Raw genomic sequence first — 14,787 nt, 5'->3', positions numbered from 1 at the left:
TCCTTGTATTGGTTTTTTTCTGTTATTATCCTTTGAAGGGCTGGATTCGTGGAGAGATAATGTGTGAATTTGGTTTTGTCGTGGAATACTTTGGTTTCTCCATCTATGTTAATTGAGAGTTTGGCTGGGTATAGTAGCCTGGGCTGGAATTTGTGTTCTTTTAATGTCTGTATAACATCTGTCCAGGATCTTCTGGCTTTCATAGTCTCTGGTGAAAAATCTGGTGTAATTCTGATAGGCTTGCCTTTATATGTTACTTGGCCTTTTTCTCTTACTGCTTTTAGTATTCTATCTTTATTTAGTGCATTTGTTGTTCTGATTATTATGTGTCGGGAGGTATTTCTTTTCTGGTCCAGCCTATTTGGAGTTCTGTAGGCTTCTTGTATGTTCATGGGCATCTCTTTCTTTAGATTTGGGAAGTTTTCTTCTATAATTTTGTTGAAGATGTTTGCTGGTCCTTTGAGTTGAAAATCTTCATTTTCATCCACTCCTATTATCTGTAGGTTTGGTCTTCTCATTGTGTCCTGTATTTCTTGGATGTTTTGAGTTAGGATCTTTTTGCATTTTACATTTTCCTTGATTGTTGTGCCGATGTTCTCTATGGAATCTTCTGCACCTGAGATTCTCTCTTCCATCTCTTGTATTCTGTTGCTGATGCTTGCATCTATGGTTCCAGATTTCTTTCCCAGGATTTCTATCTCCAGTGTTGCCTCATTTTGGGTTTTCTTTATTGTGTCTACTTCCCTTTTTAGGTCTAGTATGGTTTTGTTCATTTCCGTCATCTGATTGGATGTGTTTTCCTGTTTCTCTTTAAGGACTTCTACCAGTTTGGTTGTGTTTTCCTGTTTTTCTTTAAGGACTTGTAACTCTTTAGCCATGTTCTCCTGTAGTTCTTTAAAGTCCTTCTTGATGTCCTCTACCATCATCAGGTCTAGTTTTTCAGGTGTGTTGGGGTGCCCTGGACTGGGCGAAGTGGGAGTGCTGGGTCCTGATGATGGTGAGTGGTCTTGGTTTCTGTTAGTAAGATTCTTACCTTTACCTCTCGCCATCTGGTAATCTCTGGAGTTGTTATAGTTGTCTCTGTTCAGAGGTTGTTCTTCTGGTGATTCTGAGTATCCTCTGTCAGCAGACCTGGGAGACAGGCTCTCTCCTCTGAGTTTCAGTGGTTAGAGCACTCCCTGCTGACAAGCTTTCCTCTTAAAGGGAAGGTGTACAGATCTGGCGTTTGGACCTCCTCCTGGTCGAAGAAGAAGGCGGAAAACAGGACCTTTCCCAGATGTTGCTTTGGCAGGTCACAGAAGCTGTAGGCTTCTGTGGTGCACACTCTCAGCTGTGCAGACTAAGTTCCTAAGTTCAGTGGAGTCCTGGATCCAAGATGTGCTCCCTGCTCCTGAGGCAGAGGGCTCCTGTGCAGGGCAGACCACTGTCTTCCAGCTAGGAGGGTGCCGGATGTCTGTGGCCCCAAAAGGGTGCTGCCTCAGCGGCTCTGTGGCTCCCGCCTGTCCCAGAAGCTGTCTGCCTCTGTGGTCCTCACTCTAACCTGTACAGACTAAGTTCGGCGGAGTCCCGGAGCCAAGATGGCGCTCCCTGCAGGGCAGGTCACTGTCCTCCGGCTGGGAGGGTGCTGGATGTCTGTGGCCCCAAAAGGGTGCTGCCTCAGTGGCTCTGTGGCTCCCGCCTGTCCCAGAAGCTGTCTGCCTCTGTGGTCCTCACTCTGACCTGTACAGACTAAGTTCAGCGGATGGCGCTCCCTGCAGGGCAGGTCACTGTCCTCCGGCTGGGAGGGTGCCGGAAGTCTGTGGCCCCAAAAGGGTGCTGCCTCAGCGGCTCTGTGGCTCCCGCCTGTCCCAGAAGCTGTCTGCCTCTGTGGTCCTCACTCTAACCTGTACAGACTAAGTTCGGCGGAGTCCCGGAGCCAAGATGGCGCTCTCTGCAGGGCAGGTCACTGTCCTCTGGCTGGGAGGGTGCCGGAAGTCTGCGGCCCCAAAAGGGTGCTGCCTCAGCGGCTCTGTGTCTCCCCCTGTCCCAGAAGCTGTCTGCCTCTGTGGTCCTCACTCTGACCTGTGTCGCATAATAACTTAATTAAGAGACATATGACATAATTTGATTTCAAAATATTGATCTTTTTATAAATGTATAAATATAATATTGATCTTTTTATAAATACCTTTTATGATATCCTTTCCATCTATTAGCTCAGTAAAGCATTTATCAGAGTTACTCAAAATATTGGGATCTGGATAATGACTATATGTTAGTGGTGTAGTTTCCAACTAAAACTAAGACATTAGCCAAAGATTTGTAATACAACTTGTGTTATGCTATATGAAGAGAAACACGTTGTTTATTCACCAACTTTGAATTTTTTCTCTGTAATGTTCTTACTGATAAAATGGGTGCAGTAATTGTTTTCTATATAAAGCCAATGTAGTATCTTTTTTTTTACAATGATGACACTGTTATATTGATAATTTCTAGACTGGTAAAAGAGCATGTATCTGTTAAAGCCAATGGTAGATGAATTTAACCAAATTGCTTCACTAGATGTAATTTCTCCAACAAGGCAGCATTGTATATAAAAATTGGTTCAAAATGCTTCACCCCACCACATATTCTTTACTTATAGCCAGACAGAAGGGAATGACAAGTAAAGTTCTGATTGGGTTTTGCTAGTAGTTGCATTATATGGGGAATGGACTAATGAGATGCTAAGCTTATATGTATGGCTGTGGTCTGTGCAATTGCAGCCTGTCACTGGCTGAAGCTCAATTGTTGCAGTTGGCTGAGATTTGGTTGCTTAGTTACAAGGAATTATTCTTGGGTTTCAGTTTATTTACAAGTCAAGGGCAGTTCACTATGTAAGGAGGCTGCTGTGAGTCAAACTTCATCACTTAAGTACAAAGATTTATGTCAAACTTATTTCACATTAACAATCCCATAAATATCTTAAGCCATTTGAAAGAACAGGATGTAAATTCAGTCAAGCTTGATAGCAACTGCCTTATGTTTCCTTTGGGATCATTGAATAAAATTTAAAATTACTGAAATTTAACATATTGCTTCCTATAGAATTAAACAAAAATTCAGTTTTGTTAGAGTATACTCTAACTTTGGATGTTTATAGCTATAGAAATGGGTCAAACTCTAAACTTTATTTTTGACTCAGTGTTGTGATTTTACTGTAGAATTTCTGACAAGATCATTGGAATTTTCCTATTCAAATATGTTACTCTGTAAAATCATCTGGACTCCCCTATCTTGGTTTTTTTTTTTCATCTATAATGCGGCTGTCACAGTTTGTTCCATTTTCATAATGAACTACAATTATCCAACATTATAAAAAAGGTTTCTTGCAGTGATGTCAGATTATTCTTAATAACTGGTTTCCAGCTTAACACAAGGCTATAATTTAATCTCTGCTGACATCATAAGCTCTGTGTGTTCAGTATAAGTCTGTGTTCAGTATAAGTAGTTTATGAATGGTAGGAGGACAATTCATTTAAATTATATTCTAAAGTTTTGTTTCAATGAAATAAAGTTGTTTTTAAAGATCATCTCATTATTATTCAAAGACTTCATTTTCTTTATAAAAGGAAGTGAAAGAAATTATCTCCTTTATACAGTGAGGTTTTCTTTTTTATGGATTTCAAGTCTATAAAGGATATTTATGTTATAATATTGAATTTCTAATAATTAATATATGTTCACAGGCTCTAACTGGTATATTTGGAATATATTATCCCTTTGTGAGCTGTACCTCTGAAGTGTCTCTTCAGAACCCACATTTGCAGTGTTACTTTTCATATTGTGTATTGCAAATTGAAATGCCAATCACAAATAGGCTAAGTAATTCTCACCACTCTTTATACCTAGAGGCATTAAGAACAGATCACAGCAGAAGATTAAATTGAATTACCAGGATTTATTGGAGGAAGCTTCTTAACTTTTACAGATCTTAATATAGCTGTTCTTTCATAATTAAAATTAATACATGAACTATGAAAGCAATTGCCCTATATTTTCTATGTAGTGCAGACTCTGAGCAACCCAATAGTCCTATTTCCCTCCAATCTCCACAGTCAAAGCTGACTTTTTCAATAGGTGTTAGGCATTCAGACTTAGGTCCTCAGGACACAAACATTTTTACTCATTAACTCATTTTCATGGCCCCACAACATGTCTTCCTTTGAAAAGTCACATATGTTTTCCTTTTATTCTCATCATTTTTACCTACGTACAAGACAGGTTAGTTAACTGTTCAACAGTAAGCCTTAATTTACCAGATAATAATCTAATATATTACCAGAAATGTAGTAGAATTTAGAAGATATTTTAACAGTGTTTAGAAATGTCATCTATAATTCCATGGAACAAAAGAAAAAATAAATTTGCATAAGAAAAATATGAACTATATTACTTCAAAGTCAACATTCTAGAAACAGTATCATCATCATCTCCATCATTGTCATCATCTTCAACTTCATCTTCATCATCATGATGTATTTTGATTATATGACAGGGCATATATATATATATATATATATATATATATATATATATATATATTTCTCTTAATTCAATCATATTTATCTTACAATTGTCATTTTAAATTTTCATGTTACAACTTGATATTATTTTTCTTTAAATTTAGTACTATGTAGTCATGAATAACCTTGAAGTTCTGATCCTTGTGCCTTCACCTCCAAAGTGCATGTCCACTCCTCACCTTAAAAATTAAGTTCCACTTAATTAAGTAGGAATTAATATAAGGTTAGTCAAAAGTCATTCTTACTGCAATAAAGGAATATTTAAGTACATAAACAAATTTCAGATACAAATTTATAGTACTTGTATTTTTCTACTGATTTTCTTGCTTTAAATAGGGAAGGAGATAGAGAGAGAACGAGATGAAAAGAGACAGGGGATGAGATGAGGGAATAGAAAGAGAAAGTGTTGAGGGCTAGTCATAAATTATCTAATTCAATAAACATCAAACTTTAAATGAGATTCCATCCAAGATTTCAGTCACTTGTGAACTGAACATAACCAATTTGGATATGATAGGAGAAAGGAGTGAAGAAAAGAAGAGAGGAAGAGGGGAAGGAAGAGAAGTGAACATCAAGGGAAGAAGGTGAGACTGGTAGTTTCTGGTGGCCTAGTCATGTTTTATTTCACGAAATAGTCTCAACATTTCTCTATTGTAATGCATGTGAAGAAGTAACATATAGATTCTGAATTTTACTGTTAATTCCACTAGATGTCATTTCAGTGTTTTGATTTAGTGACAATACTGCAGAACTTTATACTGGAGTGTGTACTCAGTATATTTGGACAACTTTTCTTTTTGTTCAACATCTAAAGGAGTCCCAATGGAAAGCAATAAAAGAAAAACAAGAGAAATTTGATAGAATCATGGAAGACCTAGGCAGAATGTGAATTGGTGAAATGAATACATTTTGGTCTTTTCTTAAAATATTGCTTTATTTCATTCTTCACTGTATAAATGAATTTAATATTTTTGATGGCTGAGCTAGATACAGAGCAGAATATCATTAGAAATCATTTTATTACTATATTCCTTTAGAAGAACAATACTGATTCATTTACGCCTATCTTCTCTGCTTATTTCATCTCAGGTTCAGTGTCAGGGAGGGGTTGAATCTCATGGAGCGTTAACTTAGTTCCAATCAGGTACTGGTTGGTTACTGCCATAAGCTTTGTGTCACAATTGCACTAGTATGTCTTACCAGCTAGTTCTCCATTGTACACTTAAGAGTTTGTAAGTGGATTGGTGCTTACATTGCTCCTTTGGTAAAATACAAAATACTATTATTTTAATAGGTATACTAGTCAGTAAGGGAAAAAGCTATAGCTAAGACCCAGCTCTACTTTTCTACATTCTGTGAGTTTGTAGATGTTGTCTTCCATCAGTGTGCGAAGAGAAAGATAGCCTTGTTAATAGTAGGGCTGGTTTGGGTGTTCCCAAGGACCATCTTTGGCCAACAAGTATACTAAATGTAAGCCATTGATAGAACAGGAGGCTTCATTTGGTAATAATAACTGTCCAATTGGTACTCTTTTTTCCCACTTTGAGAATTCCATTTAGAACACCTTCATCTATGTATATATTTTAGTAAGCTTCAACTGTATGAGGTCAATACTCAGCTTCTCAAATGACCCTTAACCTCAGCTACTACTTTGTGTATCCCCTTCCTCTTCCCACTCTTTCTTTCCTTTACCAAATGATCCCATATTCTAATCACTCCAACCAAGTAAGGATCAGCACACGTCTGAGTTTGATAGGTTCCTAGATCTATGAATGGAAGTGAACACATGGCCATATCCATAACTCAGACACCATCTCCAATTGATACCCATCTTCAAATGAATACTTATTTTTCTACAACAGAGTCTCACCGGGCAAACAAACCATTCTTAAGTCCAGGCCACATGCCTTGCTCTAGATGGCAAAAGTAAAACAAAGTTAATGGAATTATTGGAGTTTCAACAATTTGTTCCCCATACAGATCTTTGTGTGTGTATTGGCATTTCCAGATATGTATTTTTATGTGATTTCTGTGTATGATAAAGTGTGTCTCTGCATATATATGTGTGTTGAACTGTTTCTTTGGTGTTTTTTCTTATGTTTGTTTTGTTATATTTTGGTTTGCTTGTTTTTATTTTATCACATTTACATCCTTAATTATTAATATTACTATTAATTTTTAGATAACTATTCTAATGAGAGAGGGAAAGAAAGGATATGGATTTGGCTGGGTGTGGAAATAAGGTGGATCTCAGAGGACCTGGGTGATGGGAAACCATAATCAGAGCATATTATATTGAGCAACTCTAATTACAATTTAAAAATTGATAAAAAGAAATTAATAACTAGATTCTTATTTAAGATTTAAATTACAAAGTAACTTTCGTTGAAATAGATAATTAAACATTGAAATGAAATGGCATCCAATATTTCAGTCAGTTTTCAACAAATGACCAATTTAAGTGAAAAAGTATCGACTGTATCTTATATTTTTAAGTTTATTTTCAGCTTTCCATTGTTGGTCCAAAACCTTTGAGAACAGTTATCTAAAAAGAAAGGTATGTAGTAGATAATAGTTCTGAGTTTTAGTCAATAACTGTTTGGGCTGCAATATTCTGAAAAAAAGTAGAAGCATGTGACCAGGGTAGCAAACAGAAAAAAAAAAAAAAAAAGAGGAAGAAAAACCTGAATCCCAAAGTACACTTTGAAGGTTCACCCCACAACTAACTTCCTCCAACTATTATGCAACCCTAAAATGTCTACTGTGTCCTAACATTGCCCATATTTCTGGATCAAGCCTTTAAAGCATGAGCTTCTGAGGACATTCCAGCTCCAAGTAATAGTCACTGAGAACTAAGAACACTCGATAATGGTTTACTGAGGAGAGGGACATGCTGGCAAACTTAAAAATCTGTGTGTTTTCTTCAAGAATCACATGGTCAAAAGAGAGGACGGATTCCTGCACATTGCCCCGTTATTTCCTCATGCAAACTATGACATGTACATTTTTCCCCCCACAATAAATAAGTAGGAAAAACATTTAATCAAATATATCATATAAAGTATGTGATGCCTCCCAAGCAAAGGCATCCTGAAGTTACCCTTATCATTCCTTTCAGCTATTACATGAGAACTTAAATTAAAAGTAAACATCATGCAGATTTGTTTTCTAGTGTATTATTGTGTGTACTAGCTGTGCTATATGGTTAATTAGTTTAAAGACTCAGTTAAGTTAATAACATCAAAAGAAGTCTAAATTGCCAGCGACAGAAAAGAGTTATGAACATCCATGACTTAACATAGATAGGTATGTAGATTAGATTCTGTCTCAGGCCAAGCAGAAAAGTGCCCATTAAGAAAATAAATAACAGGGACTAAACCATCAAACAAAGAGCACACATGCAGCTCCCCATGGCTCCAGTTGCATATGTAGCAGAGGATGGCCGTGTTGGGCATCAATAGGAGGAGAGGACCTTGGTCCTGTGAAGGCTCTATGTCCCAGTGTAGGGGGATGCCAGGGTGGTGAGGTAGAACTGGGTGGGTAGGAGAGGGAGCACCCTCATAGAAGCAGGGAGAAGGGGGATGGGGTAGGGGGTCTCAGGGAGATGAGGAAACTGGAAAAGGGGATAATATTTGAAATGTAAACTCATAAAATATTCAATAAAATAAATTATATATATATGTGTGTGTGTGTGTGTGTGTGTGTGTGTGTGTGTGTATGAAAATAAATAACAGCTACTGGTAAGGATAATTCAGAAAAAAGTGAATAATTATATTCCCATGGTGGGAATGTAAATTAGTTGAGCCATTATGTAAATTTACATAATCTTTTCCTGAAATATTAAAAGTACATTTACCATATGAACTGGCTGTATTAGTCTTGGGTGCCGGCCCAAAGAACTCCAAATGGGCTTTATCAATGAGAAATTGGCACAAAGTTTTTGGATGGAATATTCAGAGAAACTAATCTATGGAAATGAGTACTTTGTCCAAAAATGGAGGAGTGAATAAAGAAAGCATGTCATATATGTATAATGGGTTATTTCATTTTAGTAGTAAATTTACATGACTTGCTGGAAAATGGATGCAAATGGAGATTGTCATTTGAGCAAATTAAGCTAGAATCATAGAGAAAATATCATTTATTTCCTCTCAGTTTTGATTCATATATATATATTTATTTATATCAGATTGCATAATTTATATTATTAATATAAAAGAGAAATTGTGTTTGTGTGTGTGTGTGTGTGTGTAGGAGGATATAATCTGAAAGAGGATTAATGGGAAGTGGAAGGGAAAGTAAGGTAAGCAGAAGGAGCTAGGATAGCATTGTCAATGTACATTATACAGTACACTTGTATGAAAATATCCTTACAAAGCATAGAAATATGTACAATGATTATATAATAAAAAATAAAAATTTTAAATGAACAAGAAATTAATATTTTGAAAGATAAAATTTATATTTGATTATTAGCTTTTGAAATATAAAATACATCAGCAAATCTAATCCAGTGAAACCAGAAATATGAGCTAAAATAGTAAAATCAAATATATATACATGAAATAGGACCAATAAAGGCAAAATTAAATGAGTAAGTGATGTGTACTTTATCACTTTACCAGCAATATAGATAGGCAACATTATTTCATGGTTGTTTATATGGTTTTCTGTGGTTTGATATTATCAGATTGAGGCTACATATTTGTTGACATTTAAATAAAATATCCACTGCACCACTCTACATCAGAAAATAACATTCAGTGTGGAAATTACAGGACTGCCTTGTAGAAAATCAAAACTCTGTCACTTGTATCTACATGCATTTCCTGTGTTTCAAAAACATCATAATAGAAAAGGATGATACAGCTTTTAGAAACTTAACACTTTTTTTTGTTTTTTTTTTTTTTTTGGTGAACAGAACCTTTGTCTCTTCTTAGTGTAAAGAAAGTATTACAATGACAAATGACCTACAACTCTCCCACTCTCTTCTTAGCATTACAAATTTTTATTCAGTTCCCAACTTTCCTGCTTGACACATGAGAGTTCTCAGGCTCCTATTATTGGATATTGGAAACTTCTTGTCAGTAGTAAATCAGAGCAAGTTTAGTGAGTTTATTATTTCTGTCATTTCTGACTAGCACAGCACATTAGTGTGACTGATGCTCCTACTTAAATAAATAATGTCCATATTGTCATTGCTGAAAACCTGTCTCACATAAAATGACTAATCTCTCATTACAAAAAAATAGAAAATTGTATTCAGTGAATCCTCTGGTGTATATCTAAAGATTTTAAAATCTTGACTTTAACTCCCTGGAATTTAATTTAAATTTAGAATGGATTTCATTAGGAAAAAAAATCAATCAAACAAACAAACAAACAAGAAAAGCAAGTCATACATATTTAGACAAGCCAAAACATAATTCTAAGAAATATATTCTATTCCATCTGATATTTTACATCAATATTAAATGATGACGATTTACCACTTAAAAATAAAGCTAATTACTTTATACCGGTGTGGCATAAAGGATTCTGTAAAAATTTAAAATACGCTTTTTCACAACGGGTTTGCCGTCAGAACGCAGGTCTTGTGAAAGCCACTGCTAATTCAAAGCAAAAATGGGAAAGGAAAAGACTCACATCAACATCGTCGTAATCGGACACATAGATTCCAGCAAGTCCACCACCAACCGGCCACCTGATCTACAAATGTGGTGGAATCCACAAGCGAACCATCGAAAGTTTGAGAAGGAGGCTGCTGAGATGGGAAAGGGCTCCTTCAAGTATGCCTGGGTCTTAGACAAACTGAAAGCTGAGCATGAGCTTGGTATCACTATTGACATCTCCCTGTGGAAAAATCGAGACCAGCAAATACTATGTGACCATCATTGATGCCCCAGGACACAGAGACTTCATCAAAAACATGATTACAGGCACATCCCAGGCTGACTGTGCTGTCCTGATTGTTGCTGCTGGTGTTGGTGAATTTGAAGCTGGTATCTCCAAGAACGGGCAGACCCATGAGCGTGCTCTTCTGGCTTACACCCTGGGTGTGAAACAGTTGATTGTTGGTGTCGACAAAATGGATTCCACCGAGCCACCATACAGTCAAAAGAGATACGAGGAAATTGTTAAGGAAGTCAGCACCTACATTAAGAAAATTGGTTACAACCCTGACACAATAGCATTTGTGCCAATTTCTGGTTGGAATGGTGACAACATGCTGGAGCCAAGTGCTAATATGCCTTGGTTCAAGGGATGGAAAGTCACCCGCAAAGATGGCAGTGCCAGTGGCACCATGCTGCTGGAAGCTTTGGATTGTATCCTACCACCAACTCATCCAACTGACAAGCCTCTCGACTGCCCCTCTAGGATGTCTATAAAATTGGAGGCATTGGCACTGTCCCTGTGGGCCAAGTGGAGACTGGTGTTCTCAAACCTGGCATGGTGGTTATCTTTGCTCCAGTCAATGTAACAACTGAAGTCAAGTCTGTTGAAATGCACCATGAAGCTTTGAGTGAAGCTCTTCCTGGGGACAATGTGGTCTTCAATGTAAAGAACGTGTCATTCAAAGATGTTAGACGAGGCAATGTTGCTGGTGACAGCAAAAACGACCCACCAATGGAAGCAGCTGGCTTCACTGCTCAGGTGATTATCCTGAACCATCCAGGCCAAATCAGTGCTGGCTATGCTCCTGTTCTGGATTGTCACACAGCCCACATAGCATGCAAGTTTGCTGAGCTTAAAGAAAAGATCGATCGTCGTTCTGGTAAGAAGCTGGAAGATGGCCCCAAATTCCTGAAGTCTGGTGATGCTGCCATTGTTGATATGGTTCCTGGCAAGCCCATGTGTGTTGAGAGCTTCTCTGACTATCCTCCACTTGGTCGTTTTGCTGTTCATAACATGAGGCAGACAGTTGCTGTGGGTGTCATCAAAGCTGTGGACAAGAAGGTTGCTGGAGCTAGCAAAGTCACCAAGTCTGCCCAGAAAGCTCAGAAGGCTAAATGAATATTACCCCTAACACCTGCCACCCCAGTCTTAATCAGTGGTGGAAGAACGGTCTCAGAACTGTTTGTCTCAATTGGCCATTTAAGTTTAATAGTAAAAGACTGGTTAATGATAACAATGCATTGTAAAGCCTTCAGAAGGAAAAAAAGTTAAATACACATGAAATGAATATTTGTTTTTACTCATTTTTAATAAATTTATTCTTCATTTAAATTTTTCCATACAACATATTTTTATCGTGTTCTTTCTCCTGCCTGCCTGAATCACTTCAGCACCATGAATGCTAGTCAGTAATGGTAAATCAATGACACAACTAAGGTGTGTCTTCAATAGTAAGGCATTGTCATAAGGTAATGAACTGTAGTCACTAGCCTTGGAAATGCACTCTGAGGTTGAGGAGCTGCCATGGGCTCTCTCTCATTGACCAGAGACTCAACAAACTATAATCTTCCTGAAATTGGAAGTTTTACTTGATGATGTAATGTCTATTTGGAGAATTGTTTCTCTCCTTATATGGTGAGTCTATTTAAAATCCTCTCATAAATGTATATATTCTACAATAGTACTGTCCAAGTGGAACTTCAAAAAGACTAGAATTTGTTTTCCTATTTAATATTCTGTCCTTTATTCTACATTTCCATCTTTCTTTCCGTTTAATTTTCTTAATTTAGTTTCTACTTAATTCACTTATCATAGTAAACATTACTTACCATACTTTAGAAGATATTTCCCTCCCTGTACCTTAACAGCTACCAAATGTCCATACTTACTTATAGTGTATTTATAGAGAAAAAAAGTAAAATATACATATATAAAGCTTAGATTTTAGCATCCACATATATGCATATTTAAATATTTGTCTATTTGTATCTAGATTACCTCACTAAGGATGATTATTTCTACCTCTATGTATTTACCTGCAAATTTAATAATTTTATTTTTAAATGATATTTTATCACATACTCAGTATCCTATAATCATTTGATAGAGATTTATACTGTTGGAGTTTCTTGTTATTTTGAAAGAGCAGCAATTAGTATGGATGAGCAAATCTCTCTGTATTAAGATAGAGAACACAGTGCTGGAGAGATGGTTTAGCGGTTAAGAGCACCGACTACTCTTCTGAAGGTCCTGAGTTCAAATCCCAGCAACCACATTGTGACTCACAACCATCTGTAATGAGATCTGATGGCTTCTTCTGGGATATCTGAAAACAGCTACATTGTACCATATAATAAATAAATAAATCTTTAAAAAAAAAAAAAAGACGGGCGTGGTTGGGCACGCCTTTAATCCCAGCACTCGGGAAGCAGAGGCAGGAGGATTTCTGAGTTCGAGGCCAGCCTGGTCTATGAAGTGAGTGCCAGGACAGCCAGGGCTACACAGAGAAACCCTGTCTCGAAAAACCAAAAAAAAAAAAAAAAAAAAAAAAAAAAAAAAAAAAAAAAAAAAAAAAAAGATAGAGAACACTTTCCACAGTGAAATATCTATATGTAATCAATATCTTGGGGCAGATGGATTTTCAGGATTTTGAGCAATCCTTATAATTCTTTCTATAGTGGCTCTATGTCCATTTGTATCCCCAACAAAAATGAATAAATGCTAACCATCTTTGCCAGGATATTGTGCCATTTATAGTATTAATTAGAAAGGTTGAAAAATGAAGTATAATTGAAGAACCCAGAAATAATTCCACACACCTACAAATGCCTGATTTTAAACAAGAAACAACAAATGAATCATATTCTCTAGAGAATAGACAACATTTCAACAAACTGTTCAAATTTGATGGATGCTTATAAAAGAGTGGAAAATACATATGGATTGATCATTCTGCACAAAATTCAATTCCAAATGGATCAACCACATCAACATAAGACCATACACCATGAATATGATTGAAGAGTACAAAACAGACTTGAACTCACAGGAACAATATGATTTTGTGAACAAAACACCAGTGCCATATTTTTAGCTATTAAATGGGTTCTCATGAAGCTCTTAAACTTCTGTATAACAAAGAACACTTACTAGTACAGCATTTTCTATTTGTCAGGGAAGGATTAAAAATGTTTGTGAATTGCAGAAGCAAGTATGACCAAAAGAAAAAAGAAAAAAAAGGATTATTAAAATTGTATTAAAATAGATGCATGTTAGTGGTAATTACTAATTAGTTTGTTGTGGATATTAAGTACATTAATGTATACAAACCCTTCTATAAATGATAGTCATTTTTAATACTAGAGGCAAGAAGGATAAAGGGCAGGACATCAAGACAGTATCACAGAATGTCTTGACATGTGTCTGCAGTCAAATTGTACATTATGAGAAATTCACAGAGGATATGGGTCTGCAAGATTAGGAAGATCCTTATTGTTTTTATCTTCACACATAAAAATGATTCTAAATGTCTTCTTGAAAAATACACATGCAAATGGACAGATCAAGGACAAATATATTATGGTAGTCTCCATAGAGAAAGAAAATAAAATTCGAAAGAAGTTCATACAAACTCATCTAAGTTAGCAGCCTACTTTGTAGGCAACTTTGAGTGTGGAAAAGGCCTTCAGACTAGGACTCAATTCTGACAAAATGCAAGTGTCTTTCAGTGTGGCATAATCATGTGACCATTGATCTATAATAACTTATTGTAGTGTAAAGAGTCCTCTCCAGAGTGGAGCTAATTGAGGAACGCTATCACCCCAGGAGAAAGGACCTATAAAGGCCATCATGGAAGAGATTAGGGATTTATAGGCAATGGGCAAAGAGATACCTTTTTGGTGGTGTTCTTAGATCAGTCAAGAACAGAACAGTCCTTTGTTTATCCAAGCTTAATGCTTGGCTTGTTTGCCAATGCTATTGTATGCATAAGACTCATAAAAATCAAATAAAATCTAACCTAATCTGTTGCATGTAGGAGAACAGGCCCTACAAATTGCCCAGGTAGCACAGTAGAGCTCAACCTAGTGGAGAGAATGCAGGGGAGACAGGCCTGAGGGCAAGGGCAAGAGAGAAATGGTCTCTCTGCTTGGCTGGTCAGTCTGTGTATTGGGATGGGTGCAAGGAATGCTCTCCACTCTTACCCTATTGCCACCTGAAGACCTCATTTTTGCCCTGACTGCAAAAGCAAAGGTGAACTACCCCTGAGAGTGGAAGACTTGGAGAGTAGGAGTGCATTCACAGCCCCTCACAAGCTATAGTACTTGGGAAAGTGGGTCCCATAACT

General features: G+C 36.7%; 2 pseudogenes; both read left to right on the top strand.

Annotated features, from left to right (window-relative positions):
• The first annotated feature begins 10,157 nt into the window (after positions 1-10,157).
• On the top strand, positions 10,158-11,679 carry LOC110293133 (elongation factor 1-alpha 1 pseudogene; annotated as a pseudogene).
• Positions 11,680-14,307: 2,628 nt separating this feature from the next.
• LOC115032453 (small nucleolar RNA SNORA48) lies at positions 14,308-14,441 on the top strand (annotated as a pseudogene).
• The last annotated feature ends 346 nt before the right edge of the window (positions 14,442-14,787 follow it).

Source organism: Mus caroli, unplaced genomic scaffold (genome assembly GCF_978045245.1).
Source record: "Mus caroli unplaced genomic scaffold, Mus_caroli_1 scaffold_1, whole genome shotgun sequence".
Classification (NCBI taxonomy): Eukaryota; Metazoa; Chordata; class Mammalia; order Rodentia; family Muridae; genus Mus; species Mus caroli.
This window is presented reverse-complemented; position numbering and strand designations above follow the sequence as displayed.